Source organism: Callorhinus ursinus, unplaced genomic scaffold (genome assembly GCF_003265705.2).
Source record: "Callorhinus ursinus isolate GAN/ISIS: 27379988/994484 unplaced genomic scaffold, GSC_fseal_2.0 scaffold4, whole genome shotgun sequence".
Classification (NCBI taxonomy): Eukaryota; Metazoa; Chordata; class Mammalia; order Carnivora; family Otariidae; genus Callorhinus; species Callorhinus ursinus.
In genome coordinates this window covers 58,717,199-58,725,230 of record NW_027397066.1, presented here as the reverse complement: position 1 = coordinate 58,725,230, position 8,032 = coordinate 58,717,199, and positions in this window count along the sequence as shown.

The window sequence follows — 8,032 nt, the reverse complement described above, 5'->3', positions numbered from 1 at the left end:
CACTCCAAACCTATTGGATGAACTTTTCATGCATTTCCCTTTCCCCAGTGGTGGGGGTGGCCCTGGAAAACACCACGGGCACCATCTCCTACAAAGCTGGAGATAAGAGCAAAATGGGCACATTTTGGGAAATGTGGGAAAGGAAATAAATAACACACCCAGCCAGAGATAGCAAGCACACAGGAGAGACCACAAGAGAAATGAAGCAGGTATTAGGAAGCCAGGTTGAGTGAGAAAAATTAAAATGGTGCCTTTCTTTTCTGGACTTCATGGACTTAGACTTCAGCAATAGTGCAGTCCTAACTCAAGAAATAATCACACTAACAGGATCTTGCTGCTTGTGCATCATAGGTTTTATTTGTTACAACATTCATAATAACTTATATTTTGGTCTTGTTTATTCCCATTTAACCAATGAGGAAACAGACTCAGAGAGGTTAAGGAACTTGCTAAGCTCACCTGGCAAGGAGCAGACAGAGTTAGGATTTGAACCTAATAAGAGACTCTGTTTTGCCTCAGGAAGTTTCTCTCAAGTGTAACTCTCACAGACTTGGTTTTGAGCACAATTCCCTTCTTTCTCCCATCCTCTGCTGCCTGAGAGGGCTTAGAAGGTTGGAAAAGATGGTCTCGATTCAATGCAGGGAGAGGGACAACATAATCTAGTAGGACTGGTCCCTCTTCCTGTCAAGGCCTCAGGCTTTTCATTTGTAAAATGAGGGAATTGGCCTACACTGTTCCCTCTGTCTGAAGTATTAATCTAAGAAGCATAGTGTATTTGGAACAGATGGAGAACTTCCTCTGGGAAACTTGATCACTTGTGTCAGGAGAGGATACCTGCCCAAACCTCAGCTTCAGCAAAACTTGAATTAGTACTGCTCTTAAATGTAGCTAACAAGTATCATTTTCAAGGTTCTCATCATCATCTGAGAGAAGAGCATTAACATGAATGGGTTTAATGAAGAAAGAACCCAGAATAGGAGGTCATGAGGATGGTGTGAGTTGCCATCAGATTCTTGTCCATCCCCCATTCCCACCCCAGAATGAGAGGAAATGTTTCCTGTGTATGATCTTCTCTTTCCTGACACCATTTCCTTGTACTTGGTTTCCTCATGACTCTTAGATAGGTTACAACTGGTGACCCTTATTGTGAAACATGCAATGTGGTTGGGGTTGGAAAAATTCATTCAGAGAAAGCAAGCAAGCCTACGTGATTTGCTAGAAAGCAAACACATCAAATTTTATGGGTATCACTTGAAAATATATGTGAAGAGGCTTCACTTTTCCATTATTTATCTATTCCACAAATATTTACAGAGCACCTTCTATATTTAAAGCGCTTTTCTAGTTGCGTGGGAAACATTAGTGACTAACAAATCAAAATGGCTACCCTTGGGGAGTGTCTTGGGTGGATAAATGTTACGGGGGGAAAATCGTAGAGCACGGCAGGGGATCAGGGTGTCAGGTGGGTGAGAGTATGAGAAAGATTACAGCACTGGGGAGTCTCTAGACCTATTCATCCTACATATCTGCAACTTTGTACGGTTTGACCAATACCTTCCTACTTCCCCACCACCTCTTCACCATCGTTCTGCTCTGCTTCTGTGTGTTCAACTTCTTAAAATTCCACTTATAAGTGAGATTATGAAGTTGTTTTTCTTTCTGTGTCTGGCTTATTTCACTCAGAATAATACCCTCCAGGTTTATCCATGTTGTTGCAAATGGCAAGGTATCCTTCTTTTTTTTTTTTTTTTTAGGATTTTATTTATGTATTTGAGAGAGAGAGAGAGAGAGCACAAGCGGGGGGGGGGGGAACAGAGGGAGAGGGAGAAGCAGACTCCCTGCTGAGCAGGTAGCCTGACACAGGGCTCCATCCCAGCACCCGGCATCATGACCTGAGGTGAAGGCAGATGCTTAACGGGCTGAACCACCCAGGTGCCCCAAGATATCCTTCTTTTTTTATATTCCATACCACAGTTTCTTTTTCTCTTCCAGCTTATTGAGATATCATTGGCTTATAACATTGTATAAGTTTAAAGTGTACAAATGGGTTGGTTGCTCCATTCATCCAGGAATGGACACTTGAGTTTTTTCCATATTTTGGCTATTGTGAATAATGCTTCAGTGAACATGGGAATGCAGATATCTCTTCAAGGCACTGATTTCATTTTCTTTGGGTATATGCCCAGAAGTGGGATTGCTGGATCATCTGATAGTTCTATTTTTAGTCTTTTGAGGAACCTTCATCCTGTTTTCCATAGCAGCTATACCAATTGATATCCCCAGTAGTGTAATGTACAAAGATTTCCTTTTCTCCACATCCTGGCCAACATTTGTTATCTGTTATTTTTTTTTATAATAGTCACACTAACAGGTGTGAGGTGATATTTCATTATGGGTTTGATTTCTATTTTTATGATAATTAGTGACGTTGAGCATCTCTTCATATACCCATTGCCCATTTGTATGTATGCTTTGGAAAAATGACAAGTCCTTTGCCTATTTTTAAATCAGGCTGGATTTTCTCTTTAGTTTTGTTTTACTTTGTGCTATTGAGTTGTATGAGTTCCTTATGTATTTTTGATATTAACCCCTTATCACTTACATGCCTGAAAATATTTTCTCTCAATCTGCAGGTTGCCTTTTCATTTTATTAATTGTTTCTTTTACTGTGCAGAGGCATTTTAGTGTGTTGTAATCCTACTTGTTTATTTTTGCTTTCATTACCTCCACTTTTGGTGTCAAATCCTAAAATTCATTGCCAAGGCCGATGTCAAGGAGTTTTTCCTTATGCTTTCTTCCAGGAATTTTATAGTTTTAGGTCTTACTTTAAGTCTTTACTTCATTTTCAGTTGATTTTTGTATATGGTATAAGGTGTGGGTCCAGTTTCATTATTTTGTATGTGGATATCCAGTTTTCTCAGCAGCATTTATTGAAAAGACTACTGTTGCCCCACTGTGTATTCTTGGCACCTTTGTTGAAAATTAGTTGGCCATGTATGCTTGGGTTTATTTCTGGGCTCTCTATTCTGTGCCATTTTTCTATTTTTATGCTGCTACTCTACTATTTTGGTTACTATGGCTTTCTAGTATAATTTGAAATAAGGAAGTGTGATATTTCTAATTCTGTTCTTTGCTCTCAAGACTGTTACAGCTATTTGGACTCTTTGATGGTTCCATACGAATTTTAGAATTATTTTTTCTACTTCTGTGAAAAATGCCTTTGGAATTTTGATAGGGATTGTGTTGGGTCTGTCTATAGCATTGAGTGTATTATGTTCTTTACACAAGTTAACTTATTTACTTTTCACCACAAATTTCTGTGTTTGGTGCTGTTATCTCCATTTTACCAATGAGAAAGTGGAGGCTCAGAGAGTAAAAAATGGTGTACCCACAGCTAGCAAGCATCTGGGTTCAAATCTGAATTCAATTTTGAACCTTGAAGACGAACCATGAGAGATGATGGACTCTGAATAACAAACTGAGGGTTCTAGAGGGGAGGAGGGTAGGGGGATGGGTTAGCCTGGTGATGGGTATTAAAGAGGGCACATTCTGCGTGGAGCACTGGGTGTTATGAACAAACAATGAATCATGGAACACTACATCAAAAACAAATGATATAATATATGGTGATTAACATAACAATAAAAAAAATTTTTTAAAAAATTTTGAACCTTGAAGCCTAGGCTCTTTCCTCTCTGCAGAATGAGCTCCAGGCTGGACATGGAGAATTTATATCATGGTGTCCTAAGTCCTGAAAACTATATTTCAAAAGATTGTTTTAAGCTTAGAAATTAAGGGAAAAGCTTCTGATAGGTGGGAAGTTGCTTAGGAGAGCAAAATGTGCCCCATCACCACCATCTCTGTTAAATCTATTCAGTAACATCTGTGGTTTATAAACAGAGTTTATCAAAGGGGTGGGGGTGAGGGGCAGGAGTATTTTTGTCTAGGATCTTGCATTCACAAAACCTCTTGAAGCTCGTCTTTGATGTTATCAATGAATAAAACCATACCCTCAGTCACAGAAATAGATTGATAGAATTTAATATTCAACTTTGAACTGTTTACCCCATCATGGACCAGAGCCTGAATGTACTACAGAATGCTTATATATGTATATATTTTTAGGTTTGGTTCCTCTATCCCTCTGTAGAAAGGCCACAACACTACTTTGGGATTCAGTTATTTTATTTTTATTTTTTTATTCTCTTCATTCTCATTGTTTTTCTTTTATGTATTTGCTTATTTTTAAATTCCAGTATTAATTAACATATATTATAATAAAACTAATATTATATCAGTTTCAGGTATACAATATAGTGCTTCGAGAATTCTATATATTACTCAGTCTTCAGCATGATAAGTGTGCTCTTAATCCTCTTCATCTACTTCAAGAAGTGCTTGTATTTTTCATAACATGAATATATTGCAATATATTTATGCAATCTTGAAAAAACATAAATATCTTGCAATATATTTATGCATTCTTAAAAGTGTAGCTTCTTAAACATAGGCAATGGATTTATTTTAAGAAGTCTTATAATCTTGTTTTGACACTTCTCCTTTTTCTTCTTCTTCTTTCTCTTCTCCCCCCATTCCCTTCAACATACTGTATTCCAAAGGGAGAGCAAAAAAGGTAGTGGCTCAGGCTCACCTTGACCTTTCAGGGGCTTTGTGAAGGAATCCTGTAGCACAGGAAAGCTCTACCTACCTGCACGAATATACCGTGGCAACGGAAAAAGAACTCTGAGAAAATGAGGAATATCTTTCCTATGATAAGTAAGTGTTCCAGATGCAGGTCTTAAGCTATGCACTAATTCCATTCTGGGTGCTTTTGGAATCCTGCAGCCTGGTAAGGTAATGTGTAGTAAGCTACTCTAGGTTGCCCTCAATCATATCTACGTGACAACATAAAAAGTTTTCTAAATGGAAAAGGCTAACACAAAGAATCTAATGTTCAGTACGTTCCAATACAAACCCCACCTTGCGGTCGGAAAGGAGCAACACCGCACCCCTGTGTACAAAAGATTTGCGAAAAGGTGGGGCTGGGAAAGTTTCAGGAAATGCAGGCAGGATTGGAGGCAAGCACGTACATAGCCCTCTATTCTTCCTATTTCTCAATTCTTTGGAATTTTATCAATGCACCTGCTCATTTCTTCTGTGTGTGTGTGTGCGCGCATGCATGCATGCAAACACCTGTGTGTGCTGTTGCATTTAAACACCTGGGTTTGTCATCTGTTCTATCTACTTTCTTCCAGTTTCATCTTCCTCAGATTTCCAAGCTTCTTGGAAATTGGTGGCTTCCCAGATGTTTCTTCTTCCATTGACAGTGTTAGGGTCAAGTGAGCTTGTTCTGCATCACTGCTGTTCAGAAACACTATGAGGACCAGGGTGTAGCCTTGGCAACAGTGGCTGGTCGTGTGGCTGTGGATTGTGTGTATATGTGTGTGTTGGGGAAGGGGGCAGTCTATCCATCTATCCGTTCAGGGTGGGGAGGAGTGAGAGGAGGAGAACAGAGGTGAGAATGGAAGAAATGAGTGAGGATGTTAAGACACCTGTTTTTCTCTCCAAAAAGCAGGCACTTCCTTCATGCCAAGGATTGTTAAAATGGTCATATTAAATTATCTTTGGAATATGTACCTATGTAATGTACAACAGTACAGCCTTTGTAAAAAAACAGTCGCGGCAAAATACACATCACATACAATTTGCTATCTTAACCATTTTTACAGGTACGGTTCAGTGATATCAAGTACATTCTCATTGTGGTGCCGCCATCAACACTGTCCCGGTTCTGAACTGTTGGTACTGACTTTTAAATAAAAATGACCTTGCTTCAATTTGAGACTCTTGGTGGAATCACTTTTGTCCGAGGCTTCGGTCTGTCTCACTTGTAAATTTTTTTAAGCAAATTGACAGGGTTGTTGTGAGGATTAAATAATTAATGTTTGTAAAGTGCTTAGTATAGTGATAAATGATAGTATTCTTTTGTTTTTGTTTTTGTTTTAGAGAGAGTGCACACATGCCTGTGTGAAGTGGGGGAGGGTCAGAGGGAGAGGGAGAGGGAATCTTAAGCAGGCTCCACACCCAGTGGGGAGCCCGATGCGGGGCTCAGTCTCACGATGCTGAGATCATGACATGAACCGAAATCAGGAGTTGGATAATCAACCAACTGAGCCACCCAGGTGCCCCTAAATGACAGTATTCTTATTGTTATTATTATGACTTCCTGTCATTCTAGTCACTTATTACTTCTCCATAAATGAGATGATCCAAAGCTTTCTACCATCATCTACTGATGCCATTTCTCTCACTCCTAGATCTATTGCTCCATAGATTTCTTATATTATTATTATTATCTATTATTATTATTGTTATTATTATTAATTTTAGAACCATGTGTCATTTTCTATAGCAGGGAAATGGGCCCGCGGGGGGAAGAAAAAAAAAAGTAGCTGCTAAGGCAATCAAAGAATAATCTTTAGCGCTACCCTGATCCAACACATTTAAATTATCAAACTATCTCAACAACTAGAGCAGCAAATGCTCTGAATCAGTGGGGCAGGGCCAAGGTCTGGGCAGCCAGTCCTCAGTATGGCTTTGGCAGGGCAGCTTCCATCCAAGATGTCAAACTGCACCTTGGTTTCCAGGACACAGTTTGCACGCCTCACTGAGATAAAAGTCCTGCTCCAGTGGACCCAAACTCTCCAAACTCCTCTCTGGCTCTGTCTGTCTCCCCTCTGGCCCTCAGTTTCAGTCTTTCCATTCTTGGCTCTTTGAGCCTAGTGCACACTCTGTCTAGAGCACCCTTCCTCCACCAACCTCTCTCTCTCCCTTTTTTTTTCTCAGCAAACTTACTGATCCTTTACAAGGGCTGAGCAGCAGCATCCTCTCTACCTTGCCTTCAACCTGCCCCCGTCTGGGTTCTGATCTCCCCATCTACTCTCCCCTAAATCTGTGGGCCTGCCTCTAGCCTTTAGTGGAGTACATCAGAATCACCTGGAAGGCTTGTTGATACACAGATCACAGGATGCTACTCCCAGAGTTTCTACTTCAGAAGGTCAAGGGGGCCCAAGAATTTGCATTTCTACAAGTTTCTAGGTGAGGTTGATGCTGGTTTTCTAGGGAACAGAATTTAAGACCAGCTGCTGTAGCCTCATATGTAGTATCATAAGGAATTTTGTGTTTGTTTCTCCCTTCTGGACAGTGACTTCTGTGTAATAGGGTCTGAAGAGAATCCCAAGATCCTAGTACATAGTGAGCACATCAAAACATTTCCTGATACAGGAGCTCTTCCAGGCTCAGCAGCCACGCAGTAACCATGACCATCCACAGTCCACTTCCTCTGCAGGCTCCATTATAAGAGATTTCTGAGGCATGACTCAATATACATTTCTGTGCAAGGCCCCTTGCTGACATGCTGCAGGAGTCATGGTATGAGCCCATTGACCATGTGTGGGATTTCCCAAGGATTTTGGAAATCTCCCTTCAAATCCCCGTTCTTCAGTGAATTTTCCATCACATGTGCCTCAAAGATAAGAACAATAAAACATTGTTTTCCTGTGGATAAATCACCAATTGTGTAAATGTCTGTCATTAACTTTGCTATTAAGAGCCACAAAAAGACAGGGGAAGCTACACGAGGCTTATCTTAAAATTTTGGTAAAATGTTTCCCATATGTAAATTATTTGTATTTCTGGTAAAGGGTAGGGAACAAGAAAGGCAGAACTCCATCTCAAGGAAAATATGGTGTTATGGAAAGAAAAGCCCCTTTGAATGTGACCTAATGGAAGCTTTCCACGGGACCAGTTCCGTTCCTCCTACTACCTTCTAACCATATCTGCTTTTGTACAGATGACATGTTGAGTCTAAATCAAATTCTACCAAATTCAGGGAAAAAACTGGTTTGTTCAACTTCCGTTAAACAATTGAAGCCGGGAACCCAAGTGCTGCTTCCCCAAAGTGTACTGGTTTCATTTTCACATATGAAACATGCAGGTGTTAAGATAGTCTTTTCAACTGTGCTGATCATTT